A 23,614-nucleotide genomic window follows, 5' to 3' on the forward strand; every position below is an offset into this window, starting at 1 on the left:
CATTTCAACTGAGGAAAGAATGGGCATTGAGAAGGGGAAGTGAGGAACACACACCTGAAACCCATCCCACTCTGGGACGAGGCTAGAATGAGCATCTCCCTGAGGATTGGCCACCATCAGGCAGAAAAGAGACGCTGCTAAACTAGCTGGTCCAGCACCTTTATCTTTCATCCTTGCGTGGTTCTTCTCAGCTCACACACAAAAATATCCATCTGCATAAGTATCTTGAGTGCAAGTTTAAAACAAAATGGAAACCAAAGAAGATACATAGACAACCAATAAGCATGTGGACAGGTGTTCAACATCACTAAGTATTAGGGAAATTTAAATCCCAACCACCGTGAGATCCCACTTCAGACCCATTAGGATGGCAAGAACATGGAAATAGGGACCTCTGTGCACTGCTGGTGGGAATCTCAAATGGGGCATCCACTACAGAAAACAGTATGGCAGCTCCTCAAAAAGTTAAACACAGAATTACCATACGGTCCAGCAATCCCACCTCTAAGGATATTCCCAAAATAATTGGAAGCAGAGACTCAAAAAGATATTTGTACACCCATGTTCATAGCAGCATTATTCACAATAGCTGAAAAGTGAAAGCAAGCCAAATCGACAGATAAATGGATAAACAAAATGTGGTACATCCACACAATGGAATATTATTCACTCTTAAAAAGGAAGGAAATTTTGACACATGCTACAGTATGGATGAATCTTGAGGACAGTACGCTAAGTGAAGGAAGGCAGTTACGAAAGGACAAATGCTCTATGATTCCACTTATCTGAGGTCCCTAGAGGAGTCAGATTCATAGAGACAGAAAGGAGAATGGGGGTTGCCAGGGGCTGGGGGAGGGGAAATGGAGAGTCAGTGTTGAATGGGGACAGAGTTTCAGTTTTGCAGAAAGAGAAAGTTCAGGAGATAGATGGTAGCACAACAATGTGAATGTACTTAATGCCACTGAATTGTACACTTAAAAATGGTTAAAATGGTAAATTTTATGTTATGCATTTTACCACAATAAAAAAATCCCCCTTCAAACAAAGAAAACCAAAATGTAAAGTAGGCACATTTGGGAGCTCTGACCCTGGTCTATGCCCACCCCACCCACCCACACACGGATCCTCACGCCCTCCCCGCTTCCTTTGGAGGATGGGAGACACTCAAGCACCCAGCAGTGGAAGTGACTCATAGCACTGTCGTGTGACCTTCCTCAGGGGTCACGTCTCCCATGAGGCTTAAAACAGAGAGTTACATTCTAATGGTCAGATTTCCGGCACTGGCTCAATTGACAGGGAGGTCTCAGGGCCTTTTCACCTCCTAAAATCAACCCCGACAATCTTACGCCATGTATCTCCATGTTTCTACTTATTCATTACATTACTTGCTCATCTAAGTGCCAGCACTGCCCCAGTTGCTTAGGAAACAAAGAGGACCACGAGCTGAGCCCTCCATGATGGAGACAGGACAGAGGTACAGACAACCCCCACGCAGGGCTGTGTCCTGCCTGGGCCAAGTGCCAAGCTGAAAGAGGCTTCCCTGGGATGGGAGGGAGGGGGCGCCAGGAGCTGGAGGAAACACAGAGCGCCTGTAAGAGCGAGAGCAGCACACATGCAGCAGTAGAGGAGCGCAAGGCTGGAGGGACCGGACATCCAGGCCACAGGCGGCATCCCATTTTTACATTTCCATGGTTCACGTATTTTCTATTTCTATTCATTTTATGCTTGCCCTCAAGTTAAACTGCTCAAAGGACTTAATCTCTGAAGACTTTAAAGACCAGCTGTGATTTAGATCAGGGCTTCCCTCCCAAAGACGTCTCAAGGCTGCATCTCACACAACATTCCCTCTATATCCCTTTCTATCAAAAAACTCCAAATGGTGCTTCCGGAAGCATCCGTACCATTGGCTACTTTATCCCACATCCTGTTCTTCTCCCCCGTAACTTCAAGTGCCTCAAGTCACCTCAAACAACATCATAACGACCAGGTAAGGAGCAGCACGTCACGGTGATGGAGGTGTCTGAAGTTCAGCAGTAAGAGGGTCTCACAGGCCAAGGTCCTGAGAGGGGGTGGTGACCCTGCCTGTCATCAGTTGCATTTCCAAAAATCTGGGGCCTGGGTCTCCACCCCCAGTTTCATGGTGAGCAAATGGCTGGAGTGAGGCCCTGGAGAGAGCTCTCCACATCAGCAACACCCACTCTTCTTCAAAGGTGCTGGGAACACCCCTTCTGCAGAGCACAGTCTCGACAACAGCAAGCCCTACTGATCCAAGAGAAACCCTCCACAGGTTGGTTTGTGTTGATTCACATTATTGGGGCCATAAGAAACACAAGGCCGTCTCCACAGATAACAAAGGTACGAGTGTAGGAAACGTCAGTGACGTTTGACGTGCGAGCCAATTCCCGTGCTGGCAGCTGAGAGCATAAAGACAGTCCCTACCCTGGGGGAACAACAGTCGGATACAGAGCATACCCCAGATCCAAAGATCGCACCGCCACAGGCTGACTGTCATGTACAGACCACAGAAACATGGAGGAAGCATTCAGGACACCTTCCTCACAGATTCATATGCATATCAGCAAATTAAAGGCTCCGTGAACCTCTAGCACAAAAAAAAGGTATCACCTTAAAGTATACTTAGAAAGGAAATTAGGAACCATTTTAATCAGGAATTAAACACCTACTGAGGAAAGCCTTTCCTGACCCAAACAGTTGTTAAATGAGCAAGACCATGTTCCTCCTGGGATATCTCCATGGAGCCAGGCTCCCTAGGGTCAGGATTGGTGACCCCAGCAAAGCCCCCAGACCCATCTTTCTAGGAGAGCAGTACAAGACCAGAACTCTGGGGCCCGGTGGCCAGCCCCTATCCGTCCTCTCTGGTCCTGGTCTCTCCTCTCTCGTGCCCAGACTGAGCAGTGGAGAACAGCAGCCCAGCTGCCCGTCCCAGAGACACGCAGACCCCAGGAACCAGGAGAGGAGTCACTGATTAAGTGTGATGTTAGAGGACCATCGAATAAACACTTCTGAGGGCGGTGGAATGGGGTGGTGGGAAAGGGGAAGCACTGTGCCAGCTCCTGCCACAGGCCGGCCTCTCCGTCTCCACTGGTGTGTGTGAGCAAAATATTAAACAGGCTCAGCCAATTAACAGCCTTCCAAGACAGACTGCTCAGAGTCTGGGGAAGTGAGTTTTGATCTACATTCTCACTTGACTAGCTCAGCCCTTGGCTGGAACAGTGTCCTGTTCTGCTGTTAGTATTCTGCTCACACCACTTCCCACCAAGCTGGCCGCACTCAGCCGCATCTGTGCCCGCCGTGGCTTCCAGCAGTCCATGGGGGCCTATGGCAGGTGACATGCCTTAGACATCCCTTCACTGCTCCCCCAGGGCCTGTCCCGCGGCCCACTGCCCATAGCTTCTGATGAGCATCAGAAATGGGCTCTCTGCTCGGCTGAAGATTTGCGGTCCAACAGGCTCAGGCAGTGGCATGTTTTTCTGTGATGAGGTTCCTGTTGTTTGAAAACAAAACAAGGAATACAGCAGTCACCTCTCCCCTCTGCTAGTCAGTTCTTTCCTCCTGCAGCCCTGGCTCATCTGTCCTCACCTAGCACAGAAGCAAGGGAGAAGCCCGGGCAGCTCAGCCCGGGGAACAGGGCCATAGCCAGCAGGCCAGCAGGGCCCATAGCGCTCCGTCCCAGGGGCCAGGACACCAGCCAAAACAGGACATAAGATGGGGCCCAACTGGGAAGCTGCAGCTTCAGCAGCTTCCTCCTCAGGGAGGCATGATGCCCCAAGGCACAGGCTGAGGAGAGTCAGAGAGGCAGAAGGGGTGGGAGGAGGGGACGGAGGAGAGAGGGAGAAGGACCAGGTAGGAATAGGCTCATGGGCTCAGCCCCGCAGTGGTCACATTGATGAGACGAGCCCAGCAGCCACGCCCAGACTAGGAATGGCACCCGCAGCACTGAGGGGCCTGCTTGCTGTTCTCCCAGGACAAGGACACTCCAAAAAGAAAACCATAGCACTGAACCCGGCCCTTCCTCGCTCCACACTGCTACACCTCCAGAAGAAGGAAGGGGCTTCTGCAGGGGCCATGGTGGAGCACTGATGCTGGCCTCTGTGCGGGCTCCACTTTCACGATTACTCCGCTGCCCCCGCCCCTCCTGTCCCGGCACGCTTGGGGGGCATTAGCTCTACATCTCTGAGAGGACAAACCGATGTGGGCGGAGCCAGGGACCAGCTGACCCCGCAGGACATCAGCCACCTACCAGGCAGAGCTAAAGGATATCTTTAGACTTTAGACCGTGAGATTCAAGTCTGGTCTGGCTGGTGGCCCAAACAGGTGCTGGCTTTATCTGGGCTGGCCTGCAGGCCCGGGCACCAGAGGACCCAGCACAGCCCAACGTCCACGCGTCTTACCAAATCGTGCCTCTGACCCCCAGCTCTCCTGGGGCACTTTCATGAGCCCCTTTGGGATGATACAAAGAAGAAAGCTCATTATCCAGTCCACCACAAATATCACAAATATGCAACATTATTTTGCTTAGAAATGAACACCAACTGTCCTGATGGTACATTGAACACTGGCATAGGGTTTTCTCGCTTAGCAAAACCCTTCCTTCCATACATACTAATGCATTTGATGCCTGCGGCGACTGGATAGACAGAATAGGTACAAGCCCATCTTATATTTTAAGAAACTGAGGATCAGCTCTCTGAGGTACATTGCCTCAGATTACATGTTAATAAAGTGTTCACTTTAGGACTAGAATCCAGGTTTTCATACTCCTAGGGAAAGGATCTTTTGTATTCATTCCATTCTTAAAAAAAAAATAACCTGAGGCTGGCCCAGTGGCGTAGTGGTTAAGTTTGCATGCTCTGCTTCTGTGGCCCGGGGTTCGCGGGTGCAGATCCTTGGCATGGACATACACACCACTCATCAAGCCATGCTGTGGTGGCATCCCACATACAAAATGGAAGAAGATGGGCACAGATTTTGGCTCAGCGACAATCTTCTTGAAGCATAAAGAGGAAGACTGGCAACAGATGTTAGCTCAGGGCCAATCTTCCTCAACAAAACAAACAAACAAACAAAAACAATAGTCAGGACCAGTGCCGGTAAGGCACCGTGGGATGAGGTCACATCTGGGCTGAGTGCCCTGCTCACACCATGGGATGAGGTCACACCTGTCCCAAGTGCCCTGGTCACACCACAGACTGAGGTCACACCTGGGCTAAGTGCCCTGCTCACACGATAGGATGATGTCACACCTGTCCCAGGTGCCCTGGTCACAACATGAGATGAGGTCACATCTGTCCCAAGTGCCCTGGTCACACCATGGGATGAGGTCACACCTGTCCCAGGTGCCCTGGTCACGCCATGAGATGAGGTCACACCTGTCCCAGGCGCCCTGGTCACGCCATGAGATGAGGTCACACCTGTCCCAGGCGCCCTGGTCACGCCATGAGATGAGGTCACACCTGTCCCAGGCGCCCTGGTCACGCCATGAGATGAGGTCACACCTGTCCCAGGTGCCCTGGTCACACCATGAGATGAGGTCACCCCTGTCCCAGGCGCCCTGGTCACACCATGAGATGAGGTCACCCCTGTCCCAGGTGCCCTGGTCACACCATGAGATGAGGTCACACCTGTCCCAGGCACTCTGGTCACACCATAGGCTGAGGTGACACCTGGGCTGGGTGCTCTATTCACACCATGGGATGAGGTCTCACAGGAAGGGCATCTAAATTCAACACAGAGGTGACAAAGGGTGTCAGGAGGTGACCCCACTGTTACAATTCAAGGCTCACACATGAAGGGGCAGCTGGAGAGGGGGAGTTACCCCAGGCTGAGGAAGCCAGCCAGGGGAGGAGGAGACTCTTCCCAACCTGCTCCCGGATCTGGTGCTCAGGACAGGACTGGTTGGGAAGGACAGCACAGGGAAGGTCAGGAGACGTATTGAGTCAGTCCCCTGTCCAGGGATGCGTGGGCTAAGACCGGGACTCTGAACTTGCTGCAAGGCTCTGAAGCAGAAGAGAGATGTGATGGGTTTTGGGTTTAGAAAGGTCACTCCAGCTGTGGAGTGGAGAGGGGATTGGGAGGTGGGGGCAAAGATGGACAGAGTTCTGGGGAGCAACCCAAGACCCTGGGAGCCCAGGGGAAATGAAAGAAAGAAGAGAGTAAGGGGCAGGTGTCTGCTGTGGATGTTAAGGCAGTGAACCAGCAGCTACAGATGGACGGTCCTCTAGTCCCTATTCTGGCTCAGGAAATGACAGGAGACCGCAATAAATCTATCTCAGCACAGTGCTCTGAGAAAAGAATGGGACTTCCTGAAATACTGACGTCTAGACCTGGCCCCGTCGGTCAGGAAGTATTGGCTGAGTCCCCGCTGCGTGCCCCGGCTCTGTTCAGGTTCTGAGGATGCAGCAGTAGGCTAAGCCGGCAGGGACGGCTGCCCTTGCAGGACACACATTCTCTATTTGACAGTATTTCTGGCAGAGAGTTAAACAGTAAAGAACACACATTAAACCTACAACCATGGAAACTATCCATTGTGGAATTTCCAGAATAATTCCATTAAAAACATTCTTTTCTGTTGTGACCATAAGACAAGTGTTGGGCCATGTGTTCAGGGTTGTTTCTTCTAAGAAATTTAAAATATTAAAAAAAAATAGTCATCAGGTCTATAATGCAAACATCTTTAACCTCAGTTCTGGGAACATCAGAGGCAAAAGGAAGAGGGAAACCAGAAAAACTTATCTTTAAAACAACCTATTTGTTTGTCACCCAAAGGACATGCTGGTTTCTTATTCCTTTATTCCCTTAATTTCTCCTTGACTCCTTTAACTCGTCACAGTGATTATGTGTGTATCAGAGGGGCTATGGCATCATGAGACAGTGGAGGAAATGGAGGAAGGACCAAGGGACTGAGAGTGAGAAAGACATGAGTGTGAGCTACGAGTCCCCGACGACGAGGTGGGCAGCCGTCCACCTTTGAGCCATGGTGTTCCCATCTGCCAAATGGCGTTCCGTACTTAACTCACAGGGCTGTGGGGGGATGGGTTAATACGTGTTAAGTGTCTGGTCCAGTTCCTGACTCAAAAAATCACTTATTACTTTATTATTATTTCCACAAGTAATGTATAAAAACTCACTCTTCTTGAGTTATTTGCTACTCAAGATATCCCACAAAGAAAAATACTTCTATAGGATCTACACAATTGCTAAAGTCTACAAAACTCATTCAGACCTTTCCCACAAGCAAAACACCCATCCAAACTACCAGTCTTAGAGAACCACTAAATCACAAAGCTCACGCCCAGCGCAGCCACCGCGGACGTCAGACACAAGGGATCCTAGCAGTTGTAGGTAAAATCTAGGTTAAGCAAGAGGCCTCTGGGTCTGCCCCATCTTCTACTCAAAATAAAACTTCGCTAAGATTTGTCAGTGTTGTGGCAATCACCCTAGACACTTCCTCCAGGAGGTGAGGGCAGGAGACGACCTCAAGGCTCCAGCAGTGAGCAGATGAGCGGGCTCCGCTCACTCACAACACGGTGATGATCTAGGGCCCTAGGGACTCCTGATAGACACCTCTGTTCTCCCTCACCAGGCATCGCTGTTAGCAAACCATCAGAAAAAGGGCACGGGTAGCTCAGAAGAAATGCTCTTTTCCGGGGAGCTTTCTGCTTTCCCGGGCTTCTTGGAACCGTGTGCAGCCTAAACCAGCTGCCTGTGGAGCGCCCTGATGAACAACATACATCTCGGGAGCTGGAATTGCTGCCCAGCCCGACTTAGCTTTCCAACTGACGGACCTTGGCCTGCTGGAGAAGATGAGGAGAGCCAGAAGTTTCTAGATGAGGCTGAGACAACTAGGACTTAGCGTTCAAGAAAACGTGACTCAGTCCAGTGAGAAGGATTCGGAGACCAGTGCCTGGGTTCTGCCCTGTTCTGAGCAGAAGTGAGGGTAGTTGCTCACTTGAGGTCCAATCAAGGTCACTGGGTGCATTGGTGGCGGTGGGGTGGGGCATCTAATCCCTTTTCTGCCTCACATGACTCATCTTTAAGTGCTGAGGCATAGTCAGGAGTCCTTCCACAGAGCAGCCACCAAAGTCCTCATGTAGGATTCATTCTGCCGCCACTGTGGCCTGTGGACTGGACAGCAGGACTCCCCTGCCAGAGCCTGCATCCTCGGCTACAAGATGGGATCAGCAGTGTCTTCCTCTCTCAGCTCCAGCAAGGTCAAGGTGACCGAAAGTGGAGAGCAAAGGTGGGAGGCCTTCTGGGGTGGGAAGTCACAACCACTCACTTCCCACCTTTTTGAACAAAGGCATTTTCCAGAAAGAAGGAGTTTCAACCAAAATTTGAATCCTTGGTTCTATATGACAAAGTATTGATAGCACGTACGTCTTAGAAATACGCTTCCTGCTCTCGCACTTCACATGATGCTTCTTCCACGGGATTCCAGGGTTTGCCATGCAGGTCAGGCTCCCCGAAGGGCCTTGCCCCTCACACTCAACCAGAGCCAAGGAATTGTCAACCTGGGACCCACAGCTGTATTTTAGGGATAGCCATGAATTTTCTGTAGTTTTATGTAAAACTGTATGGGCGCGCGCGTGTGTGTGTGTGTGTGTGTGTGTGTGTGTGTCTGTGTGTGTGATATGCGTTTTTCCAGGGGAAGGACCCATAGTTTTCAGGAAATTCTCGAAGGGGTCTCTGACCCAAAAAAGACTCAGAAGACTTTGAAGCACTGCTTTGAAAGGAGCTTTCATTTCCGTCGAATTGGCCAAATTTCAATACAAAGTGGGTCAGAGTGATTAAAAGCTGAAAAAAGTCAAGGACCGGCAATTTAATCTGTAAGATTTCAAGGAAATTAAAACAAATCCTCCGATGCAATAAATTATGCAAAAGGATTCGGATGGAATAGGGAATCATTAGCTGCAGAAGGTGTGGGGGCACAAGAACGTGAATCAGGGAAGAGAAGAAGAACCAGCGGAAATGCCAAGCGGAAGAGGCAGTTCTCAGTTGGGCTGGGCAGCAATTCCAGCTCCCGAGATGTATGTCGCTCATAAAGGGGCTCCGCAGGCAGCTGGTTTAGGCTGCACACTGTTCCTATTTTTACTTAAACCTGCTGAAAAAATGTGTCTACAGCACAGAAGTCCTGGCGTCCCCTCTGGGACCAACCTGCTGACACATCAGGACCGCTCAGAGCGATGAGCTAATTAAAATTCTACGGTCTTTCCCAGAGATGGCTCTATTTTTAACCTAATTCTGACTGTCACTTAAAATGTGAGGTTTACATTTTTTTTAAGAACATACATTTTTCTTTCTTAATATTAATATTTCCTTCTTAATATTCTCATGAATAATTTAGCTTAGCTGATATTCCTCCAGTCTCCTTCAGCATTTCTTCTAAAGACAGATGGGGACATTCTGGGAAGAAGGGAACTGATAAGACAAGGTGAATCTTTGCATCCCACTCTGCAGGGCCACCAATTAAATATAAAAGGACAAAAAAGGAGTGCAGCCCTAGCATTTAAAATATCCCCATCACCTCCCTGTAATTTTCCCCAACCTTCTGTTCAAGGCAATATCCAGTTCACAAATGTTTTCCAAAAGTTTATGTGTAACTTGCTTATTAGAAACAATGGTGTAAACATATATTTAGGTTCTCTATTAGAAGCCACATTTTTTTAGGGGCCCTATTCTCATCCATATAAGCATTTTAAGCCAAAGACTGTTGAAATGCTTTATACTTAAAATGTGTATGTATTCAAACAATATTGCTACAATATTAGAAATGATTTTTTTTTCTTTGCTGAGGAAGATTAGCCCTGAGCAAACATTTGTGCCAGTCTTCCTCTACTTTATATGTGAGTCGCTGCTATGGTATGGCTTGATGAGCAGTGCATAGGTCTGCACTTGGAATCCAAACCTGGGTTGCCAAAATGGAACACTTAAAATTTAATCACTGTGCCATGGGGCTGGCCTCTCGAAATGGTTTTTAACATAGCTTAAGAATAATTTTTCTTGTGAAAATTTCCCTTACACATAGGTACACTCCCATATTCAAGAGAGAGAAAAAAATTCAATACACTGTAACCACAATTAATATTTGTTGAACATCACACTTTTCTTTTAAACAGAAAGAGGCAAATTAAAAGAAAACAGATCCAATTTCCTTAGGATGACTGTTAGAGAGTGGACCGCAGTGTACGCCACTCAACTTCACTTTATGGAATATATGCTTCCATTTTGAAAAACGACTTGGTTGGGGATTTTTTTCCCTCTATACTTATTTTTCCAATGATTTTCTTCATAAAACTAAAGGTGGTTAGCCACATCCAGGAACACAAAAAAAATTTTTTTAATTAAGTTTTGGGAAATGACTTAAAGGACAATTATTTAATAAAATAATTCAAACACTTAAATGAGTTTTGAAGAATCTTGAGTTGATCCTTGAGGAACTTCGAGCCTTATGGGAGCAGGGGGTGCATGTGGACTTCCAAGGGCAGGGGGCCCCAGCTCTTGGTTCTGACTTGGCATGGAGCTTTCTCTAGACAGGTGTAAAGAATCGGGCTCTCTCAGGGGACCCCTGAGCTGGAGAGAAAGCTGTCTCCAGGTGGGTGAGGAGACAGGGCTGTTAGAGCTGCTCAGGGTGTCGGCCAGCTGTGCAGAAAGCTCCTGGGGTGCCCTGTGCCACCTTTCTGCAGTCTGTGGTGGTGGAGCTCCTCATTCCCCTCACATCTCTCCCCTGATGGTGGCCCACACACCTGATGGCTGGCTCAGACTGAGCGTGTCTACACTGGCCTGCCTTGTATACATTTAACGCGGAGGAACCATCGATCCTGGTTTAGTTTCAATAACTTGACTCATCTCTTGAAACCAGCAGGGCCTTCAAAGCCAGGACATCATAGACTCATTTCCTCAAACTGCCAAAGGGTCTCCTGACAGCAGAACCCCTGCCATCCACACTTGGCCCTACAGCGGCACGGCCAGCCTTTCAAGGGCTGATAAGCAGGAACTAAGTGTTTGATTTCCTGAAAACATCTCCTATGTGAGACTTATTTACCCATTCAGCTGCTCCGGGAACGTGGCCTTGTTCCTAGGGAATTGCTTTATTTTATTTACTCTCTGAGCGATACTACTACACAAATATGAACTTATTGGAAAAAACGTCTTGGAGAGGCTTCGTACTGGTTTCTTCTCCCTAAGCTGATGAGCATGTAATTTTGATGTTTATCTGGTGCCATGGTAACCAGCACTTGAGTTTTACTTTTTTAGCCTTTGGAGTGATTATAGAAATTCCATTTAGCAAACAGTTATAGAGTGCCTACCAAGGGTGGCAGATAAAAAGATGAAGGAGACACTCTCATTCCTCTAAAGGACATGTCCAAGTGCCAAGAACTAGACCAGGAGTCGGATGACTTTTCCTGTAGAAAGACAAACGGCGAAGATTTGAGGTGTTGCGGGCCACGTGGTTTCTGTTGCACCTCCTCAACTCTGCCACCATGGAGCAAAGCCACCACAGACTATATGTAAACCTGCGAGCACGGCTGGGTTCAAACAACACTTTATTGATGGACTGCGACTTAAATCTTCTCTAATTTTCAGGTCACAAAATATTAATCTTCTTTTGATGTTTTACAATTCTTAGAAAAATGGAAAAACCATCCCCAGCTCACAACCATATAAAAAAGGCAGCCGGCCGAACGTAGCTGGTGGGCTGCAGTGCTCAGACTCCTGGGCTGGACCTGCTGGTCTGCCCCTGCCTCGCTCTGTGGGGAAGGTAAGTGGCCCAGACTTCCTGAGCCTCACTTTCCTCATCTGTAAAATGGGCATGAGAATCTTTGTCTTGTGAGTTCTAAACAGAGAAAACCCTAAATGAATGCTAGCTGATGGCCCTCCCGGAGCGGGGCCTTGTTTGATGATGATAATGACGACATTGACGACGGCAGTAACGACCACCCCTCCTTAACATCTCCTTCCTGCTAGGCCTTGTGTTAAGTGCTGCATTCTTTTTGCAGTATTTTATCTAACCTATGGAGCCATCAATTTTAAGATGCACCATTACTGAAGGTACTACCAAGAAAGAAAAGGCTGCCAGCTCACCCCTGACACAGCATGGATCGTAAAATGCATCCTGACTTCACAAATGGTAAAATGTGTGTGTGTGTGGGGGGGGGGGGGTGCATTTTACAACCAATGACATAGGGTACCTCCTTTAAGCCCACAGCCATCCTAGGTGGTAGGTACGATTATCATCCCTATTTTACAGGTGAGGAACCTGAAGAACAGTTCCTAGTCTACACTGGAACAGCCAGAGTGTCAGCGCCGGGATTTTTAATGTGAGCCACCTGGTCCAGAGTCTGAGCTCTGCCTCAAGGGCGTGAATGCCCAGAAGAAGGCTGAAACAGCTGGAACTGAAGTATGAAATGGCAAGGTCACGGACGCCTGGCACAGATGAGCTTTCTCCTCAGCACTCATCAGAGGGGACACACAGCAGGCCAGTCAATCATGTCCCTCTGGTGTTTCAAAGTAGGGTGTGAATGCAGTAAGAGGTAGCAGGAAATAGGAATTTTAAAATACAAAATAAAAATGGCAAGGTGCACTAACGTCTAAGCGTGCAGATTCCTCTTGACAGCTGGATTGGGAAATCCTACCCAGCTCAAGGAAGGATGGGAACCGATGCTAAGAGCAAGTAACACAAACAGACCAGGGCAGGACAAGGCAGCCAGGGAGAGGTTCCTATTCCTGAGCTTTACTTTCTTGTGTGAAAGGAATGCACGTAGGGTATGAAGTCCAAATGCTGGAGACCAGCCTGCCTGTAGCTCTGTGCCTGGGGAATCAGGACTCCCCTGCGTCTCCCATCCTCACTGTTTGGGGGCTCAAGACAGGCTCAGACTTCCCAGCTCAGCCCTTCGCATCGCTCACCAAGAGCTGGAAGCACAACACAGGTGTTAGGTGTGAGACTTCGAATGCAGAAATTACTGGAGAACTTAGGCCAAAATTCTCTTTCAAATTCTGATTTGTTTTTCTTCTCAAAATCTTGGCCTCAAATCTTTTTTCTCTCCATAATTATTTCATCATCAAATATTTATGACGTGCTTAAAATATGCTAAAAGGGATGAGATTTCTCTTTTTCCTATAAGACTCCAATTACTCAAAGCTTCCCCCACATGTAACTTCAGCCTGTGTTGCTGTGCAGAAAGGAGTCAACACAGCAGACCAGAGACTGCGCGCCTCAGAAAGGCCCCTTGTAAGCCGACCCAGGTGATGTCTGGGAACTTGGACTTCAGGAGTCATCCGTCCGTCCCCGAACTGACAGGCATGGCTGCTGTGCCTACGCTGTTTGTACAGACATTGTGGTTTATGCTGAGCACTTGCTTTTTCTGAGAGTCAGGAGCTTGGTGTGTGCCAGGCAGAGGGTGCGTGTGTGACCGGCCTCCGATAACACCCTGGGCACTGAGTCTCTAGTGAGCTCCCTGGCAGACACTCCACATGTGTTGTCACAATCCATTGCTGGAGGAATGAAGCACATCCTGTGTGACTGCACTGGGAGAGGACTCTAGAAAGCTTGCACCTGGCCTCCTCTGGGCTTTGCCCCACATGCCTGTTCCCTTTGCTTATTTTTCTCTGTAATAAATCAAAGCCAAACAAGATGCTGAGTCCCGTGAGTGCTCCTAGAGAATCATCAATCTTGAGGGTGGTCGTGGGGACTCCTGACGCAGCCATCCTCAGCCAGTTCATGTTAGAACACTGTCCTACATAGTGCTGCACCAGGCATAGGAAGGCGGGGGAGAGATGGAGGCCACTCACTCTGCTGATCCTGAAGCAAAAGTGCACCCACGAGAAGCCAGGTATCTTCCACGCAAATGTTGACCAAGCATCCAGTACATGGCCAGGGAGATACCAACTTTATGATTTGAGCATAGGAGACAACAATGATGGAGATGATGACAATGATGATGATGGTAATGGTGAGGGAGGTGATAATGGCTAACACTTATCTGGTCCTTATTGTGTGCTGGGCACTCTCTGAAGAACTTTCCGTGTTAACTCCTTGAATCCTCACGGCAACCCTGGGAGATAAGCACTTTTGCTACCTCCATCTTTACAGATGAGGAAGCTGAGCCCAAAAAGGTTACATACTGCCCCAGGTCACACATTTAGTTATGGCAACACATCCTCTGACTTCAGAATCTGAGTTCTTAACCGCTATACCGGACTGTCTCTCTTGGGACACAGAGATAAATCTAAACTAGTACAAACAGGCCCAACGTTACCTACATTTAAAAAAATACATATTATTAATTATATTCTACCTAGCCTCAGAATTATTTGTGTGCTTTTTTTGGGGGGGGGGCAGGGAGGAAGATTAACCCTGAGCTAACATCTGTTGCCAATCTTCCCATTTTTGCTTGGGGAAGATTGCCCCTGAGATAACAGCTTTGCCAATCTTCCTCTATTTTTTGTATGTGGGATGCTACCACAGCATGGCTTGATGAGTGGCGTGTAGATCCATGCCTGGGATCTGAACCCATGAATCCTAGGCTGCTGAAGCTGAGCATGTGAACTTAACCGGGCCGGCCACCTGCATGCATGTTTTGATGCCTGTGCTGGACTGCAAGCTGTGTGGCTAGGTTCAAGCCCAATGTGTCTTTGTGTCCCCTCCATGGCATCACGTTTTGCTCATGGCAAGCGCTCAGATGCAGATGGACGGACAGAAGAAGATAATCATGCAGAAGTAGGAGGTCAGCACAGTCTAGATGATAAGTGACATGATGATAGGTCTCAGGGAACATGTGGACACCGAGGGGAATCTCAAACCTAAGTTCCAAATAGACAGAAGGGAAAACAGGCATTCCATGTGGACATGATGATACAAGCAAAGAGGTGGAGCCAGCAACGACCATGAGAAGTTGGGAGGACCAAGAGAAGACTGGCTGGAATGAAGGGGGTGCCTTGGTAAAACTGGGTGAAATCAAACTATGATGATCCTAAAGGAAAAGCTAGAGTTTAAAGGCAATGGGCAGCCAGGGAGGAGGAAAGTGACAGCGATAAAGTGACGGTTCAGGAAGAATCACTCGGGGCAGAATAGACAGCTGGTTTGATGGGTCAGAGCTCGGGAGGAGGAGGAGGGGTTGAGAAGCTGCTCCAAGATCTCAACATGTCAACCAGCATGATGCATGGCCAGAGCCCAAGACTGGAGGGGCTTCAGTGCTAGACCTGTTACTAAGACAAGTGCCATCCGGACAATGCAGACCGTCTGAGTGGGGGTTTGAGCAGGGCAGACCGTCTGAGTGGGGGTTTGAGCAGGGCAGACCGTCTGAGTGGGGGTTTGAGCAGGGCAGACCGTCTGAGTGGGGGTTTGAGCAGGGCAGACCGTCTGAGTGGGGGTTTGAGCAGGGCAGACCGTCTGAGTGGGGGTTTGAGCAGGGCAGACCGTCTGGGTGGGGGTTTGAGCAGGGCAGACCGTCTGGGTGGGGGTTTGAGCAGGGCAGACCGTCTGAGTGGGGGTTTGAGCAGGGGGGCAGACAATCTCAGACATCCTGTCCCACTTTAACCTTTTAGGAGTCTAATAGATTTGGGCTGGAATTAGGATGGTAGCTGTGGGTTTTAAGAAGCATTTCTAAAGAGCGAATTGATGGAATCTGGTATCTAATTAACAGTGGCAGGGGTACTAACGATGGCCAAAAAGTGAGTGCAGAAAACGAAGTGAATAAAGGTGATATGGGCAGGAGTAAGGGAGTCTGGAACGGAAACTCAGACATTCTTTATTTCACACAAAAAATATGTTTTTAGGAAAAAATCATCTTAATAACTACAAGAAGTGAGACTTTAAATGACAATGAGCTACCAGGAAAAAAAAAGCAGAAAAAAATTAAAAGCAAGCCTAAGAGAAAATGAATTACTTGATAGTTGCTTTATCCACTCCTATTCATCACTGAACATTTTCAGTACTCCCAGCTTCAAAACATACCACCCCTGTCAAAATATTGCTTATGCAACTGCGGTTGAGTCTGATTAATTCTCATGATTCTATCTGAGCACGTTCTGTGTTTTGAAATAGAATTATCAGCTACTGACCCTCAGGAAGCTAATTGCTTTCCCACATATTCAGCACAATTACGCATCCAACCAAACCATTCACTGACTGCAGTGGCAGTACGCAACAGTGAGCTTTAGCACCCAGGGTCAACATGGGCCAGGGGGCCAGTGCGGCGGCTATGACTGTGGGCAGACAGCGGTTCCCGGGAGAAAGTGCTCAGTGGGGCTGCACACCCTCTTTTCCGCAGATGTAACTTACTGCTCTGTATACACTCTCTCTCCAGGGAAGGGGCTTACAGCCTCCAATGTTTACATCTGTATTGAATACACAAGGCTGGCGTTAAATACGACAGATGAGCAATTAGCCCCCTTCCAGTTAATTATCCTGCCTTGCGCACACATACTAGGTCACTACCGACAAAGACCAATTTCTGGTTTAATGGGGCAGAAAGAAGAGATCCAGATATAAAAGTCCATCAACTGTCTCTATTCTTCTTAAAACACCCCCCTCGGAGGAAGACACACGCCTGTCTATTTACTTGAATTTGTTTTTTACGTAGCTGCTAAAGTAGGAATTTTAGTAGTAGAAATAAATTCATTTAGTGCTACATGTATTTCAATTCTATTTCTAGCAGGCATTAGGAAGCCTCTTCCATATTTCAACTTTGAATATTTTATAGCCATATATATTTCTTTGAAAAAACACACTGCATTTGAGGTAATAAAGATCTTGCCGATTTTATTAACAATTGTGCCAGTGAGAGCACAGCAGTAAATACCAAACCTCGCTTCAGAACACAAACGTTTACCAGGCCATCATTTCCGAGTGGCCCCGCCCGTGAGAAGCCAGACCAAAGCGTGGACAGCCAGCCTCCTCCTCATCCTCTCCGCTTCACTGTCTGACTGGAGTAAGTCATTTAACCATTGCTCTGCCTTGGCCAAATGAGACCAACACCAAATCCTGGTGCACAGCGAATCTCCCCTTGAGCCACCTTTCTGAGCCAGGTTAGAGCGCCCCCAGCTCCGGCACCTTTCACAGACCCTTCACCTCACCTCTGCTTATATCCTGTAGCTCCCATTTCGGTCACCAACATCCCTTTCACTACAGAATGTGCTTTCTCATCTATCTCAAGCCCTCCTTCCCACAGGAAGACTTTCCCATCTCTCAAAGCTCATTATCCTTTTTCCCGTCTCCTAAATTTCGAACGACTTTCAGCCACCCTGCATCAATCCTTAATTCATTCACTTATGTTACAAATATTTTAGCATCCGTACAAACACTGTGTTGGGTCATTTGTAAGAAACCCGATGGGCCACACATTTACCTGCGGGCTAGCTGGACAGAGACGGCCCGGACAGTGAGAGGGGCCAACGGAAGGCGGAGGGGGTTCACAGTGAGGGCGGGGTCCAGAGAGTGAGGGTGGGGTCCACAGAGAGCAAGGGCGGGGTTCAGAGGCTGAGGGCTAGGTCCCAGTGAGCCTGGCCCACCCCAGCTGGGTGGGGAATGGGAAGTTCTGTAAGGGAAAGGCCTTTGGTGCTCAATTAGGCAGCACGTGTTCTAAAATTGGAACAATACAGAGCAGGCCAGAGTGGCCTCTGCACAAGGAAGACATGCAAATTCGAGAAGCATTCCATATTTAAACAAAAAAGAAAAAGGGCCCTTTTGAGTTGACCGCAGGAGAAACTGGTAGAAAGTGGAAATGCAGATTGCGGAGGGAGGAAGAAGGGCACTTCAGGTGGAAGGAAGGGTACAGATGAGCGCGTGGAGGAGAGGGTTGGGTGTAGAGAGTAAAGAGGGGGACTGCAGCGCCGAGAACAGCGGGCAATAAACTGAAAGAGCCCTCCCGGCTCAGAGCCCGCCTCCCCGGGGACTCCGGCCACTGCCCTCCTTGTGCCTGAACAGGGGGACTAAGGGCGGATGCGTCTCTCTCTCCAGTCTGTGCGCAAGACGACGGCGGGCACCGCTCTCCCTGGCTTTCCTGCCATCACCTCCAGGGCAGCCACATGGTAACTAAGAAATCACACTGTGCTCCTACCGTGTGCGCTGCAGCGAACGCTGGCCGTTAAGCCGCAGAACCACATTATCTGTGCTGTGCTCTAGAAAGATGAAGGCAGTAGGAGCAGCGCCTGGCGAGGCAGAGGCTGGGGCAGGGGACCAGTCAGGAGACCAGGAAGCCCTGTTCCTGGCAGGGCTGCGCAGACCAGGGAGTGGCCCTGGGAAGGAGGTATGCAGCCTCACATCTGGCGTCTGCCCTCTGCAGAGAATGCCGCTCCTTAGTCCCTTCCATGGCCCCGGAGTCACTAGAGGAGCAACAGGACGTGCACAGTTTGCCTAACATAGGACACTGCCGTCAGGCAGCTCACCCAGTGGCTCCACGCGGACCAGGACACACATATAAGGATGTCTGGCACGTGTAAAGGGCTGGGCGACGCCGTTACAGAATCTTTTTACCTGGAAACTGACAATGGGAGCCTACACCTAACACGCATGTGACTAATTCCCACATGCCCTCAACCCCTCCCTTAAAATGCAGTATTACCAACGGCTCCAGAGACTCTGCTTCTTGCTCAGCTGACCTCAGTGCTTGGCCCCACTCTAGCTGGGTCCACATTTGCCAGGTGGGTGTGCTGGGAGGCCCGAGGTCAAGGTGGTCAAAAGTCCGTCAAGTATGGACAGTGAGAATCGGGATAGTTCTCTCAGGAATTGAAGGCCGAGAGGACACAAAAACCTCAGTTCATGCAGCAGCACTTACTCCTGCAAGACTCGAAGGGCACTGAAACAAAACCCTTTACTGAGTAACCATTGCTGTTAGTACTACTCAGACAACAGGCCTCAATGTCCCTTGAGACGCCATTTCCTTTCCTTTTGTATATTTCCTGACAACTATGATCTCCCTTTGCTATCTGAGTGGCATTAGACAGCTATTCAGGAGGTCTAAGTTCTGACACTCGTTCAGACACCATCTGTCCGGCCTTAAGTATTTTAACTCCCATAGCGTCAGATTCTAACACGATGGATGAACTGGACGGTGGTCTGCGTGCTAAGTTGCAGCTCAAGAAACCTGTCTTTATAGGACAGCCTGGTCTGAGCCTGCCAGGCTGCCCCTTCTGCTCTGTTTTCTCCGTGATGTAACTCCAATTCCCTCAGTGAGCTCCCTGGAGATTGTCTCGTATACCCGGCCTGCCTGTGAGACACGCTCCATTCTGTAACACTGAGTGTAGACGAGAGCAGAAGTTTACAACATTCTTCTCCTCTACCAAAGGGGCCTAGGTGTCTTCTCCCCCAAATATGCTCTTTCTTCTTGGCAAAACTCTTACAGCCAACTGGACTGGAAGCTCTCTGAGAGAAAGGCCCACCTTTCTAACGATAATCTGGAAACTTAAAAAATCACCAGATGTTCCCTGAGAAAGGTCAGGGTGTGTTTCTCATTGTCAAGGATGACATTTCCATCTCATGCTATGGGACACTGTCAGTGAACTAAAGTGTCAGTGAACTCAAGAACACCACAAGCAAATTCAAGGTATTGTACTTGCAGGCCTGGGTTGGGGGGTGGTGGGAGAAGGACAGACAGTGTTTCCACTCGGTTTTGGAAATTTTAGCTCACGTGAAAGAAAAAGGCAAAGATACCTTGTGGGGATTGAAATGCTGCCGTTTTTCCTTTCCGCTGGTATTAAATTTCTCCCACTAATTCTAGCCCTGCTCCATATCACCTTGAACACAAGTTGAAAACCTAAACCTCTGGAGTATGTGCTTAAGGCAGAAACTTCTGCAATTCAAACTGAAGCCATGCAGCTGAGGTGGGCTCATGACTGCCTCTACTCAGCAAGCCTCCCTGGGCTCCCAGCAGAAGCGTTTATTTAACGGGGTTCCTGCAGTTCTGCTCGTTAGGGATGATGCATAATGTGCAGACATCGCCCCAGCGTTGGGGATCTTAGAAGAGGATCAATTTCTATCTTTGGTGGGGGGAGGGGGAGAGGATGCCTGTGTACAAGTGAGAGAAACAGAAAATATGAAGAACACCCTGAGGGATAAAGGGGAGAGATGGTGAAGGGAATGGAAGTCCTAAATGATAACTGTTTAAGACACAATTAATAGAAAACACGTTCTGGGCTAGGGCAGGGCTCGATATGTGAACAATACACTAATTCTACAGGGCCAATGGAGTGAACAGTTTGCCCAAACTCACCAAAGTTAAGCAGGTTTTAGAAATGTTTAGATGAAAGTTTCAAATGGATAGGAATCAGTTCGAATAAACAGAAATGATAACACCTACACTAACTGTCCTGTAATATCTGACACAGTTGGGTAAGATGTTAGTAGAAGATCTTCCTGTAAAGAACTATCTGAAACCATAATAATAAGGGGTTGATACAAAGAATACTCAAGGGAATGACTGATGTGGATCCATTAGTTCATAGTATTTATATACATCTGAGTCCCTCAACAATAACCTGACCAGTGAAACAAACATTTCTTGACATTATCATGACACCAGACATTTGGTAGATTTATCAATATGTACAATAAATACATACAAAGTCCTATGGAACTGGACTCCATTTTTGGAACTTATTTACTCTTTACAAAACTCTATATACCCACATAGCAGAGCCAGAAGGACCAATAACTAGAATATACAGCTAGGTACTGGGGGGGCTTTGGGGAGAAGAAGAAAAAAAAAGATTGGCAATAGATGTTAGCTCAGGTGTCAATCTAAAAAAAACAAAAAGAGGTTCCAAGATATGGATGTCTTAATTGAACCACACAATGCTTGAGTTTATTACAGACTAGACTTGTCCCTCATCGTTGGACCTAATCGTCTTGGTTCTCTTAAAAGTCTGCGGGTTCCTTGGGGAAGCCCTCTGAGGTCGTGGTGAGTGCTGGACCAGGGATCAGGACATCCCCGTCCACCTAGGTATGGTACCCACACATCTGCCTGCTACTGGCCCATATGAAAAACAAAAGCCCCGTCCTCAAAACAAAACATTCCTCAGAGAACACCTGGCTGCCAGGACAGAGAGATGCAGGACAGCTGGGATGCTGTGAGGGCAGACTTGGTCACCTAATTTTTTTCAGCTCATCTTCTCTAAAAAACATCCATGAAATTATCCATTAGGCTGCCAAGATACACAACCAGTGCCCCAGCTCTGAATTCAAGCAGGATGCTGCCCAATTAAATGCATCGCACTCCAAAGGATGTGGCTCTCGAATTCCGCTTTGAACATCGGTCCCTGCTGGACACGAAGAAGAGTCTTCAATAGGCTTTACAAAACAACACCTTTCCACCCTCCTCCTGGCCCTCTAATTACCTGGCAAGATGGATTCATTAAGTGACCCAGCTCGATGTTAGCCCTACATTAGTCATGACATTGATGCCACTGAGGCTCAGAAAGCATGCCGTTAGGAGGTTAGACAGGGAGCAGAGGACACGTGAGGAAGGGAGGCAGCCCTGGCCGGCCCTGCAGGAAGGCAGACAAGCCTCAGAGCTGAAGAGAGGGAGGAAAAAGGAAGACTCACAAAGCCAACATCTATGAACTCTGGAAGTGGGCACTAGTAACTCGTTTCTCCCTATTCCTCCTCAAAAAGGTTGCTTGTTTGGAAAGTCGGGGGAGGGGCTTGAAATAAAGCAGCCACGGGAGGCTCCCGGTTCTTCTAAGATGGCCTTGTTCTTAGTGTCACACAGGAGACTGGCACTGCCGGGCAACAGCCATCCCCACAGGCTGGGGGCTCTGAGGGCCCTTGTTCCCCAGCAGCCATGCCAGGCATCGCTGGAGACAGCCCCAGAGCTCAGAGTGGGCTTTGAGGGCCAACCCTTTTGGGGTTGATGAAGAGAGTGAGTCCATATGACTGAGCAATCCCAGTTCTGGGTATATATCCAAAAGAATTGAAAGCAGGGTCTCAAAAAAGATATTTGTACCCCAACGTTTACTGCAGCATTATTCACAGTAGCCACAATGTGGAAGCAACCCAAGGGTCCATCAACAGAGGAACAGGAAAACAAAATGTGGTCTATACATATAATGGAATATCACTCAGGCTTAAAGAGGAAATTCTGACACATGCTTCAACACAGATGAACCTTGAAGGCATTGTGCTCAGTGAAACAAGCTAGTCACAAAAGAACAAATACGGATGATTCCACTTCTATGAGGTCCCTAGAGAAGTTAGGTTCATAGAGACAGGAAGTAGAAGGGTTGTTGCCAGGGACTGGGAGGGGGGAATAGGGAGAAAGTGTTTAATGGGGGCGGAGTTTCAGCTGGACGTGGATGGAGGCGATGGTCGCACAACAATGTGAATGTACTTAACACAACTGAGCACACAACCCTTAGAAAAGGTTATGATGGTAAATTTTATATTATGCTTTTTACCATAATTAAAATTTTTTTTAAAAAATGGTATGCAGAGAATTAGTGTGTGATCAGAGAAATAAGCTGGTGATTTCCGAGTGAACAGCCAGGGAGGCATTTCTGAGGAGGGAAGTGGGCTGGAGGACAGGATAAAGGCCTAGACAGAACTCTCTGCATCTTTAATTTCTGCTGCTCTCTGACCACCCCACATCTCGGTCTTTTCAGGCTGTTTTCCTGCAATCACCTCCCCCCTCCAATCTCACGAAGGCCTAGACTCATCAGGGTGATGCATGGTTGCTTGGCCTGGGGCCTGTGCAGGAGAAAGCACACAGAAAAGGTTGTCCTTCCTGACTTGTGAAAGCATTAGAAACAACCTGTGCAAACCAGGCATGAGGGAGAAAGGGTGCTGCTATTTGCATTTCGAATTGCTGCTCACCCATAAACACGCTGGGAGCCCCCAGGCTCCACACCTCACTGCAAGAGGAGAACCGCCTGGCTGCAACCAGCTTCAAAGATTTGCCCCCATTGTTTGCCTTTTTTGCTAACTTTGCAAATTTGATGTCCTATGTCCTCAAAAAACAATACTCGGCCAGTCAAAGGGGAGGCTAATATATGAAAGTGAAATCACAACTGTGCATCTCAAAAAAGGCCCAGTTTTGGAAAAATGAACAGACTTCTCCTGGCATGGCATTACCAGGCCAGTTGCCACCATCTGTCCTTTGGCTCGCTTGGAATAGCTGTGAGCCACGGCCAGGCATAAGGGAATGGGGCTTTCTTCACAATCTTTTGGCCTAAATTAAACCTCACATCCAACGACAGTGAAGAATAAAAGGTTCAGAAGAAAAACGCATGATTGCCTGGAAAATTTACATACATTCAGCCATCTCAAGTAATTGGCCTCAAATCACAGAACACACTAACCAGATTTTTAAAGATCCTCCCTCCTTAAGAATGTGGAGAGATCCAGGCACATCCTGTGCTCCTCCACCTGCCCCACTCCCTCTTTCCTTTATGCCCAAAGCCTAGTCAAGTCCTCCTGCAAAGCTAAATGTGCAGGCCAAGAATTCTATTCACATCTACAGTCACCTTAGTCCACAGGCTCTCCCATAAGAAGTCCCAGGAGCTCGGAGTAAACCTAGTGCTCCTAGGGGCCCAGAGTTCTGGGGTATACTTCATGCTCACCTGCAGGACTGAATATCTTCTAAGGAACAACCCAGGCTGAGAT

General features: G+C 48.3%; 1 protein-coding gene and 1 non-coding gene across 6 annotated transcripts in view; one reads left to right on the forward strand and one right to left on the reverse strand.

Moving 5' to 3' along the window:
* Positions 1–23,614, reverse strand: part of SLC22A23 (solute carrier family 22 member 23) — a 158,238-nt gene that overhangs the window by 71,729 nt on the left and 62,895 nt on the right. The gene's annotated exons all lie outside the window — the stretch shown is intronic.
* LOC111769382 (U6 spliceosomal RNA) lies at positions 17,576–17,682 on the forward strand. Its single transcript, XR_002802374.1, has one exon. It is a non-coding gene; the product is annotated as a U6 spliceosomal RNA (small nuclear RNA).

This window comes from Equus caballus, chromosome 20 (genome assembly GCF_041296265.1).
Source record: "Equus caballus isolate H_3958 breed thoroughbred chromosome 20, TB-T2T, whole genome shotgun sequence".
Classification (NCBI taxonomy): Eukaryota; Metazoa; Chordata; class Mammalia; order Perissodactyla; family Equidae; genus Equus; species Equus caballus.